This window comes from Ascaphus truei, chromosome 1 (assembly GCF_040206685.1).
Source record: "Ascaphus truei isolate aAscTru1 chromosome 1, aAscTru1.hap1, whole genome shotgun sequence".
In the NCBI taxonomy this organism is placed as follows: domain Eukaryota; kingdom Metazoa; phylum Chordata; class Amphibia; order Anura; family Ascaphidae; genus Ascaphus; species Ascaphus truei.
This window is the reverse complement of record NC_134483.1, coordinates 135,188,414-135,200,765: the sequence shown is the minus strand read 5'-3', so window position 1 is coordinate 135,200,765 and position 12,352 is coordinate 135,188,414.

Genomic DNA, 12,352 nt, shown 5'->3' with positions numbered 1-12,352 from the left:
GTCAGTAGGACAAATATAATTATGCAACTAAAAGTTTTTGGAATAGGTAGGAGGCAGCCAAGTTTTAAAAGCAATAAAGCAAAAGACCAAAGTCAATGATATAACAGAAAATAAAAATAAAAAATAGTTAATTTTCCAATTCAGTTTTGAGCTTTTAAATATCATTGTAAATTGCAGTCTAATGGTATTTGTTCTTTCTTTGAAACCAAATATATAGTATAGTACTTCATTAATTCTTTTACCAGCTATTAAGAGACATGTTCCATTGCAATTTTTTGTATGTTGCCAACATTTTGAAATGTATTTACAATGATCTACATTGTCTCCCTAAAATGTTACAATTCATGTTAAATCTACATCAACACATTTATTTTAGTGGAAATGGCAAAGCTTGTACATTTATCACCAAGTATTATTTATTAAGATAATACTGATCTTCCTATGCAATGAATCCTCCCAACGCACTTTGATGATTAATAGAGGGGAACAGTTACTGGGAAAGGCCTTTTATAAGCAGCTACTTAGTTAAACAGAACAAACAACAAATATATGCTGTCATAAAGTGTTTTATTGGCAGTCTGGAAAAGCTTGTGTTTTCTGGCAGCACACAAGCTTTATGTTTGTCTGACATTTTCAGTGCAGAAGATACAGTAATGGTTCATACCTTTCTTCCAATAATGATGTCTCATAAAGAGGTTATTCTATACTCTGAGTCAGCAGTGTGCAAACTGGGGGGCGCAAGACTTTTCTGTGGGGAGCAGCAATTACAAAGGCCCCGCGCTGAGAGCTCTGGTCACGTGTCTCTATGACAACGCGGCGTCAAATGACGCCCATTGCCATGGAGGCGTTATGTCAAATGGCGCCGCGGGTCACCCCGCAGCATAATTTCACACATCATTAGACACGAGGGGGGGGGGCAAAACCGAGGAGGGAGCAGGTAGGGGGGGCGCAGGCGCGGTGAGTTTGCGCACCGCTGCTCTGCGTAACAGGTCACCTTATTATGATGTTGCATATGTAGAATGGCCCCACATTCTTTATTATTTATTTATAAAATATTTTACCAGGAAGTAATACATTGCTCTCTCGTTTTCAAGTATCTCCTGGGCATAGGAGTTAAAATGACAAATAATACATGGTTACAAATAAAGTTACATAAGTGATCAGGGGATACATTATATACAAGACATTGCATGCATACTTAAAGATAATATATATTATGGGCGTATGTAACAGTTACAGACCAGATTAAAATGTGAGACAGCTTTAGTTTTGGAAGAATTTAAACTGATGGTGGCTGTGAGTCTCCGGTAGGTTGTTCCAGTTTTGGGGTGGCGGTAAGACAGGGGTGGGGAACCTTTTTTCTGCCAAGGGCCAGTTTGATATTAATAAAATCATTCGAGGGCCATACAAAATTATCAACTTAAAAATTAGCCTGCTATATTTGGTCAAACATTTAATTAACTCACCACTAATGTGATGGCTGGAACTGCTTCTCTTTGGGTGACTGACTGACTGCGGGTTGGTGTCTGCACACGTACACACACGCACACACACACATACCCCGGGCAGGGGGGAGGGAAATCAGACTCAGACCCACTCACTCTCAGACCCACTCACTCTCAGACCCACTCACAGACTCAGACCCACTCACAGACTCAGACCCACTCACTCTCAGACCCACTCTGACTCACACTCTCTCTGACACACACATACTCTCTCAGACACACACACACATACTCTCTCAGACACACACACACATACTCTCTCAGACACACACACACACACACACACACACACACACACACACACACACACACACACACACACACACACACACACACACATATATATACACACACACACACACATATATATACATATATACACACACACACACACACACACACACATATACATATGTAACCCTTCTATGGTACCCCACCCGACATGAGATTGGGGGGTACACTCCTTTTGTCACTCTGAGTGGTCTGGGTGCTGTGACCTGCTGGTAAACAGGAGGGCTGAGGGCTCCACGGTGTTGTGGGGAGAACCAGGACAGGGACAGGAGGTAGTGTGGGACAGGTTACCTTGCTCTCTCTGGGTGGTGCAGTGCCTCCAGCCAGTAGGGATCCCCTGGGGTCTCCAGAGGAGAGACGCCCACTGACACTCCATTCTCCTCACACCAGGAACAGTGATACACACACAGCAGCTTCTTTCTGTGGTTCTTTATTCAGAGCAGCATACACAGCAGAACATCATAGGCCTGATCTAGCTCTCTGCATTTCTGCTCATGGCAGCTTAACTTCCCCCCCCCCCTCCTTACCCAGGTGGGGCAAGAGGGGGAGAACGATTCTCTGTCCCCTCTCTTCAATCTCTTCTCTCCTACTCCTACTAACTAACTGACATACTATATTTTTGGAGACATGTCTCAATTTGAATATTCTCAGGGAGTGTCTCTAACTTTGAATCATTACAACTCAAAGCTGGATACCGATTGGCTCACACACACATCAAGGGGTGTTCCAACCCATATCCACCCTTTGGATTAACATGCTCAAAGGTTGCTTAGGCCCGCCTCTGAATATTGCTACAATACTTCAGAGCTGAAACTCACAAACAGGCCAACTGAAGGAATTAACCTTTCCACTGCCTGTTCTAACAGGACTGACAGAGGAAAGGCCCAGAATTAGCAATAGCTGCCGAAGGCCAGGCTATACATACATTTAGCTAAGCCTGAGATTCTCTCCCATAAACAGGGAGGTGTGGCCAGACTGACTATTGATACAGTACAGCTCTTCCTACCTAAAAGCATGCTGTCCCAGAAGGAAGTTCCTCAGCTTGTTTGCTGTCACTCCCTTCCTCTCCTCCCCCTTCCTCTCCTCCCCCTTCCTCTCCCCTCCAGCAGAGCCTGCAGTGGCTTGGGCTTCTCGGGTTGAGCTGACAGCTGAGTGCAGAGCCGCATTTCTCACTGTAAACCCCGCACTGGCTGTCCTCTGGTAGTGCGCAGGTCAGCACAGCGCGGGGGATGCTGGGTTGGGGCTTCCCCGCCCTCAGTCCCAAGTTGGGAAGAGGGGGGGGGGGGAGCAGGCTCACAGGCATCAGGCCCACAGGCATCAGGCCGGACACTCTGCTTGCCCTGTGGGACCTCTGCTCTGCGCATGCTGAAACGCTGCCATTTTTTTTTTATTATTATTTTTAAATATAACGGGCAGGGCCGCACGGGGGCTGGATCAAATCATTTCGCGGGCCTTATGCGGCCCGCGGGCTGGACATTCCCCACCCCTGCGGTAAGAGGAGGAGCGGCCGGATACTTTGTTGAGCCTTGGGACCATGAACAGTCTTTTGGAGTCAGATCTCAGATGATAAGTGTTGCATGCGGTAGGGGTGAGGAGCTCGTTCAGATAGATGGGTAGCTTGCCCAGAAAGTATTTGAAGGCAAGACAGGAATGGTGAACTTTGCGCCTAGACTCTTCCGTTTTCTAATTTTCTCTTTGTGTGGTTACAATTTCTTTGCAGTTATGTTTCCTGCCTGCCGACGGCTGCGTCCATGCTGCCGAAGACTGCACACGTGACATCATCCACGTTTAGCTGGAGTGTTTTGTGGCCAAGGTAGATCCGCTGTAGGGGGCGTGTCTGGGGGCGTGTCTGTGATGTCAAAGAGCTGGTTCGCCCTCATTGGGTGAACCACTCACATGACCTGCCCATCACGCCAATGAATCAGATTGAACTCATTCCTCGCGCACCACGCGCCCCCTCTTGCTGTCGCGTGCGCGGTCTATGGGCGCGATCATTGCCTTAAGGCATTGTGATCGCGCCGTTCGTACACACTTCCACGTGGTCTTCAGAAGCATGGACGCAGCCTAACAAGCTTCAGAACTACAGTATCTGTTCTAGACATCTTGCGGTTTCTCACCTCAAATTACATGATAAAAGTATGATATAAGCATATATCAAAGTAAATATAAAAGTAAAATAATGCAATATATATATATATATATATATATATATACATATATAAAATTATATGAAGAATTGTTGTATATATATATATATATATATATATATATATGTAACCCTTATTCCCCCCCCCCCCCCAGACTCATCTGTGGTGTCTAGGGTGCGTGAGGGCAGATTACATGCGTAGTTGTGGTGCATACCTGCGTGGAACAGGAGGGCCTGAGCTTCCCGCGTTGTTATTGGGGAGACAGGGCCAGGCTTCTGGGGTGGTAGCCTCCATGCTTTCTTAGTGGTGCAGCGCCTCCATCTTCTATACTCCCAGGAATATGGGATAGGACCCATACAGAAGAACCTCCCTGGTCCAGGGGTTGAATGCTCCAAACTCACAACACAGTCTTTGTATAAAAGTATAGTCTCTTTATTGGTCAGATCAGCGACTCCAAATGTAGTGGCGACCAGCAGCCACAACAACAACAGCAAAGCCTCGTTATTCACTCTCCTCCTCTCCTTTCCTCCAAGTCTCTCCTCCGACAGGATGGTCTGGGCTGGGGCGTCAATACCCCGCAGCCCACCTCAGAGGTTAGCCTCTGGGTGGGGAATGGATTCTCCCCATCACCCCCAGCAGGGGGTGAGGGGCATTGGTCCACCGGGTCTATCGTGCTATCAGCTCTACTCAAAGTGGCTGAGTCTCGCCTCTCCTTTCTCTGCTCCTGTACGCTGCACAGGTGAGACCGCACTGTCTCCTCCAACTCCTCGGACAGAACAGGACTCGAACTAGCCCAGGACTAACAGACCTGTCACTTACAGGAGCGGCTGCTAAATATAGAGTCAGCCCCACCCCTAATGATGTAATCAGAGCCTCCCCTCTGTCTCGTGCCTGCAGCAGAGTCAGGGGCCTGCGTCTACCACTCAGGGCAGGGCTAGGAAGGGGGAAAACCCATGATAACTACTGGTGCCTGCCCTTAACAGGACTTACCTACCACAGCAGGAGGAAGATATATATATATATTATACTTAGTTAAGTTATGGTGGGTACAAAAAGTGACAAAAACCCCACAGCAAAGCATAAAGCAAATGGAAATATTACTGTATACTCATTTGCATGTCTTAGACAGGACTGCAACCCTAACTTTCACCATTATCACCCAGCACACAGCACTTACACTGCAGCAAGGGATTTTGAGAAATGACATGCAAATGAGCACACAGTGCCACATTTTGCTTCAAAACCATTTTTAATGTTGTTCCCTATAGGCTTAAGCTTGCTGTATGGTCACAGCTTAGAGCAGCGGTGCGCAAACTGGGGGGCGCGCCCCCTTGGAGGGGCGCAAGATTATGTAGGGGGGGCACGGGCTGCTTGCAGGCAAACCTGGGGGCGGGCAGAGCTGTGCACGGGCGGCCAGAAGCTCCGTGCTGCTTCTGTGTCTGTGTCTTGCAGAGGGGGCGGGGCTTCTCTCTGCACACAGAAAAGCCCTCCTTCTCTTCCTGTCTGCTTCCCGCACCAGTTTTCAGCAGCATGGGTGGTTGGGGGATCGGAGCATGTCGCACCCCCAGGTGAAAGTGTGTGTGTGTGTGTGTGTATTGAGTGTGTGTGTGTGTGTGTATTGAGTTTGTGTGTGTGTGTGGGGGGGGGTTGAGTTTGTGTGTGTGGGGGGGGGATTGTGTGTATGTGTGGGGGGGATTGTGTGTGGGGGGGATTGAGTTTGTGTGTGTGTGGGGGGGGTTGTGTGTGTGGGTATTGAGTATGTGTTTGTGTGTGTGTGTGGGGGGGATTGTGTGTGGGGGGGATTGTGTGTGTGGGGGGGGATTAAGTGTGTGTGTGGGGGGGGATTGAGTTTGTGTGTGTGGGGGGGATTGTGTGTGTAGGGGGGGATTGAGTGTGTGTGTGGGGGGGGGATTGTGTGTGTGGGAGGGATTATGTGTGTGGGGGGGGATTGAGTGTGTGTGGGGGGGGGTTGTGTGTGTGTGGGGGGGATTGAGTGTGTGTGTGTGGGGGGGGTTGTGTGTGTGGGGGGGGATTGAGTATGTGTGGGGGGGGATTGAGTGTGTGTGTGTGGGGGGGAGAGATTTTGTGTGTGTGTGTGTGGGGGGGAGGGGTTGTGTGTGTGGGGGGGATTGAGTGTGTGGGGGGATTGAGTGTGTGGGGGGATTGAGTGTGTGGGGGGATTGAGTGGGGGGAGGATTGTGTGTGTGGGGGGATTGAGTGTGTGGGGATTGAGTGTGTGTGTGTGTGGGGGGGGGGGATTGTGTGTGTGAGTGTGTGGGGATTGAGTGTGTGTGTGGGGATTGAGTGTGTGTGTGGGGGGGTGGGATTGTGTGTGTGTGTGTGTGGGGGGGGGGGATTGAGTGTGTGTGTGTGGGGGGGGATTGAGTGTGTGTGTGTGGGGATTGAGTGTGTGAGTGTGTGGGGATTGAGTGTGTGTGTGTGGGGGGGTGTGTGTGGGGGGGGATTTAGTGTGTGTGTGTGTGAGTGTGTATGTGGTGATTGATTGACTGAGAGAGTGTGTGTTGTAATGCAGTGTTGCGCAAATTGGGGGGGGCAATGAGGCGCAAGATTATTTACGGGGGCGCAGGCGGCGTGCGATGAAAACTGGGTGCGCGGTCCGGCATACGCTGTGCGCGGGAGGATGCAAAAGCTGTGCACTAGGGGCGGACAAGAAGATGTGCACGGGTGGGCAGCCGAAGATGTGTGCGGGTGGCTGAACAGGATAGTGCAGGTGGCGGCCACGTGATGGTGTGTGCGCGCATGCGCAGGGGCTTTGGAGGTACGGGGAGGAGCACGCCCGAGCACGGTTAAGTCAAACGCCCCTCCTTTGGTGTCTGCCCTACAATAGCGCTGTGTTCCTGCTCTCCTCCGCTGGTAACCTGCTTCACTGCGATAATCTGCAAGTGAAAGGGTAGGCTGCACTATATCAATCATACTATGAATGTACAGAAATAATAAAAAAGAAAGTGAAAACACAACATTGAAAACGGAAAAAAATAAATAAAACTGTAGGTAGAAGTGTGGATGACAATGGGGATAGCAAGACAAAAAGCATGGAGGGGAAGGAAGAAAAAAAAGGGGGGGGAGAGGGAAGGGAGGTAGCAAAGAGGTGGATGAATGCCCCCCCAAAGGATTGCCTTTGTGCACGTACGCTCTCCCAAGCTTGGCACTTGGGGAGACAAACAAAATTGACTTTGAAGTGCGCTCAGCAGCAGTCAATATACACACACACGGACACACACACAAATAGCCCCGATCCACGCTTGCAAAATTATGCAGGACACCCTGTGCTCATGCTTGGAGGGTTGGTGATGTCACCGCTCTCAGCTGCAGCGTGGACGCAGCCTAATTTTTCAAGCGCGAGCTGTTGAAATATGTAAGTATTTAAACATATTTGGATTTATATTGTATACCGTTTAATAAAGGGTTTTTTTATTTTTTTTTCATGTGATTTTGATTACATCAGGCAGGGGGAGTCCGAGAAATTATATGGATGAAAAGGAGGGCTCTGCATAAAAAGTTTGCTCACCCCTGGAGACTTAGAGCATCAGTACCGTGTTAGCTGAGCTTCAATAATCAAAAAATAAATAGATGATACCGTTCTGTGGCTAACGAAATGCTTTTATTTGTGCGAGCTTTCGAGATACACTGATCTCTTCTTCCGGCGATGTTACAATGAATGAAGCAAGCAAAGGCTATACTATAAACAGTGTCTATTGGAATGTTATCTGTGCAGGTCCTTCCCCCGGTGTATCATCTATTTATTTTTTGATTATATGTAACTGGTATTCCACCCCACCCAATCGCATATATAGTGTGGGTGCGTAGAACATACAGTGTTACCAGGTGTGGTGCATATACCTGCAGGCTCACAGGAGGCCTGAGCCTCCGCTAGTGAGAGCCTGGGGTGAATCCTCTGGAACGGTCTTAGTTTCAGCGCCTCCACCTATGTAGGATTCTATGGAAATGTAGAATGACCCTAACATAGGAACCCACCCAGAAACCACATACACCAGTACTGTATTATGGATAACAGGTTTACTGAATGAACAAGTGATATCTCTTACATAACAATTATACTCATAACATCACAGAGTTATAACATCACACCCAATAACATGTGTCCCTCTCTAGAGGAGACACTACTGCGTCGCACAGTACGCTTTCCCAACACCAGGTGATCTCACCCAGTGTCCATAGAAACCCCACCCAATGTCCCGCACTCTTGCAGAGAGGCAATGGGTGACTGCGCAGTCACTATTATACTAAGGGCCCGTTGGTGCACTTGTATATGTATAGTACCTGCCGAGCACTCCGGTGCTCGGAGCAGCAACAACTTCACAAAGGATCAGTCGTTCTGGATCCCGTCTGATCCGGTCCGGTGAGTCCTTGCTTGGGGTCCGCCAGGGGCGATCCCACCCTGAAGATAGTCTTTGTCTTTGAGCACCAACTTGGGCCCAAATCTCTTTTACTGGAACTGCAGCATCCGCTGATCCCTATCTAACACTGGCACTACATGACACGGTCCCTAACCTAGGGCCTGTCCCTGTAGCACCACAAACTGGGGAGTGAGGACCTACCTGGGACCTAAGGGGTTAACTGGCCTATCTCGCCCCCCTAGCTCTTCCCGGTCCTGACTCTAACCAACTAGTACCTGCAGTAACGCACGGCCACTTACTTGGTACGTGCAGCAACCGTGCTGCACAAACACTGTGCCTGCCTGTCAGACCTCACAGCACTGACAGCTGTGACTCTGACAAGACAGCACTCACACTAAGGGCAGAGTCCCTAACTGGGGCCGTCCCTTATCAATTACCCACTAACCTGGTGGGGAGTTGGGGCCTACCTGGGAGAGGGGGGACCTTACGCGATGCAGGAGCTTCACTCGCTCCCTGCACCCTTCCTTCCCCTTCTGCTCCGCTGCTTCAACTGACTGCGTAGCTGCAAGCCCAAACAATGTATCTCCTTTCTCCCTCTAGAGATCCTGGGCCCTCATTGGCCACACTCAGGCACCAGGTGTGCTTGGCCCTAAGCCTCATGGGAGTTGTAGTCCCGTGGAGGCTGCAATTACATTGGGGCCGCGTGCGCGCCTTCCCTGCGCCTGCGCGAATCCCTAATGGCCGCCGCAACCTCTCCTGTATGGTCCCTGCCCTCATGCAACTGTTCCCTGGCTCTAGGGTACCTTCTGCACATGCGCGACTCTGTCGGGCCGCCGGGGGCTTACTGCGCATGCGCGAACTGGCGCAACATGGCGGCACCCTCACCGCCCGGCTCCGGGAGCGCCGAGAGCTCTGTAACGCACGTGCAGCCTTGGCAACCGGCCGCACACATTACCCGGCAACCCCCGAGCCGGGGCCTGACCGCCCTGACCCCTGCGATCGCCGCACGGTGCCGCCATTTGACTCGGCTGCACCCGCGATCGTCAGCAAGGTGAGGGGGGTGCTGACAGGCTCGGGAGACTTGGCTACACTCTCCCCCTGGTGAAAAATCCAACATCCCCGCTTGGGGAATGACATCAATGGACATAATAGTTATATAATCAAATTGCAGAGCATAGAAAATACAACTCATCACATGCAAATTATATGACTAGGTACAATGAAATTCACACATAATACCCGAGGCCAGCTGAGACCATTTGTGGGGTGCCCCTAACTGATCAGGTGGGGGTACCTCACTTTTGCGTCCGTGAGCCTCCCCCAGAAAAATCTCCTGTTGAGCACACTCTGGGGTTACAGTCACCGGTTCAGTACTACTTCCTCCCCCTGGTGGAAGGAATAGTACAATGTCTCTTAGCCAGGCCTTTACCCGGCCCTCCGCGGCATGGATGCGGTAGGCCAGGAGGCCAGGACCTTTCCCGCGGTCCACTACGTGGTGAATGAAGCGCTCCTCTTTGGGCTTAAAGGAGGCAACTTTCCCTGATTCTCTCTCCACACAGTCTTTGTCCCTACATACTGGCGAGGCTTCCACTGGGAAGCGAGCAATGGACAATGTCTCTTTCCTCAAAGTCTCTGTTTCACCTAGCAGGGGGTAAAGGGTAGATACCTTACCACTGCAGTGATTCACGGTGGCCAACAGGTCCTCGGGAACGCTGTCAGTTCCCACCTCGGCTGTCTCGGGACCTGCCCCCGGCACTTCTGGGGCAGTCCACTTACTTGCTGGAAACTCGGGAGCATTGGATCCCAGTCCTGGGACCACTGATGTCGGAGCGCACGGGCTCACACGCAGATCAGGAGCCTGTGGGGAGTAAGGAGGTTCCTCACCACTCCGCTGGCTTGCGATGGGTTCCTCTTCATCTGGAACACGATCAGGTAGGTACGGGTCCACTCACACCACTGGACCTTCTAAGGAGGACAACTCCGCCAGGACGCGATGCAGAGGGGAGCCATTCGCCCTGGTGACCAGACTTAAGGAACTATCGTGCTCCGCGGTCACCTGGAGGCTCACCCCCAACACCCCTGGGGCAGTCGACTGACCCTTGTCTTCGTTAGGTACAGGTCCCAAGCCTAGGACCGATGGTACCATCGTAGTAGGCCGGACTGGCCGTTGTAGGGCACACGGGCCCACAGCAGGGTCCGCAACATCTGGATACACCTCCTCTAGGGCACACGGACCCACAGCAGGCTCTGTATCCGCCGAAATAGTTGGTTCGATGATTTCACTAGAGTGGTCCGCCGGCAGGCGCATCACCACGAGCGGTTGGTCGCTGGAATCGCTAAAAGAAGACGGGGGTATAGACACCTTACCCAGTGATTCCTCTGTCTCCTCTGCATCACCGCTGGGGTGGTTAGCCGGTAGGCGCATCGCCACCGATGGGACTTCAACCTCTTCCCCGGAGGATATCACGATCGAATCCTCCGCACGGGAGTCACCGGGGTCTTCTGCGATACAGCCAGTGGTTGTTGGTACGAAGCTGGCGTGCTCCGGTACCTCCACTGCGGTCGCGTTCTTCTCCGCCAATGGTTCACTTGGCTCCTTAGCTGGCTATGTAGGCTGGGGTACAATAGGCATCAAGAAAATTGCACCGCAGCAATCACATTTGGGCTCCCACGCCAGTCCGCCTCTAGAACAGTCACAGGTGGGACTAAAGCACTGTATACACGGTTCCCCATCCACCTCGGTGGTCTTGAAGTCAATAGGTAATTGGGACAAAGTAGCTCCCTCGCTATAGGCTTCTTGCAGGCAGGGACACATTAGTGCAAGGACTTCCATTCCTGGCATTCGCCAGGGAACATACACATTAGGGTGTATCCCCTGACAGTCTATGTCATCCTCAGAGAACAAAGAGTCTATTACGACGTCAACGTACTGTATGGTTGAAGATAACCGTGCTTGCTCCCCCTGGTGGAATCTGAAGGAAGGGCACTTTCTACAAGGGAGTGGTTTTATACTATTATACTAAGGGCTCATTGGTGCACTTGTATATGTATGTCACTCACATCACAGGGGAGGGGCTCTGATTTTCGCGCCAAACCCGGACAGATTGTTGCAACATCTTGCTGTGCAGGTTGGCCGTCAGCAGCATGTGCGCTCTCCTGATTTGGCGGGAGACGCCATTTTGCTTGGTCTGCGTAGACTAGGGAGTACTCCTCAGACGGGGCACCGGGCATAAACAATGCGGACGGTGCCTCTGCCAGGCATATATCTGTAGTGTGGGTTACTACAAAAAGTATGGTTTTCCATGTGGACGTGGGATCTTGTTCTTCATCTAAGAAACATGAGTACGGCCACCCAGGAATTTTACACATATACTCCCGGACCTTGATTGCGGGTATAATTACGGGAATGCCTCCTACCGCCACTACCTGGCCAGGTTCTAGATATTGCCTTAAAGCCCAGGCAAGTACCTCGTGTCCGGACTTTACAAACATGGAGACAAAAATAGGAACGGGACAAATTGGAAAAAAATGGAACAGGGCACCCCAGGTGGTATCTCAGCAGCGCCTCCAAATGTAACGGGTATTCCACCCCACCCAATCACATATATAGTGTGGGTGCGTAGAACATACAGTGTTACCAGGTGTGGTGCATATACCTGCAGGCTCACAGGAGGCCTGAGCCTCCGCTAGTGAGAGCCTGGGGTGAATCCTCTGGAACGGTCTCGGTTTCAGCGCCTCCACCTATGTAGGATTGTATGGAAATTTAGAATGACCCTAACATAGGAACCCACCCAGAAACCACATACACCAGTATTATGGATTACAGGTTTACTGAATGAACAAGTGATATCTCTTACATAACAATTATACTCATAACATCACAGAGTTATAACATCACACCCAATAACATGTGTCCCTCTCTAGAGGAGACACTACTGCATCACACAGGACGCTTTCCCAACACCAGGTGATCCCACCCAGTGTCCATAGAAACCCCACCCAATGTCCCGCACTCTTGCAGAGAGGCAAT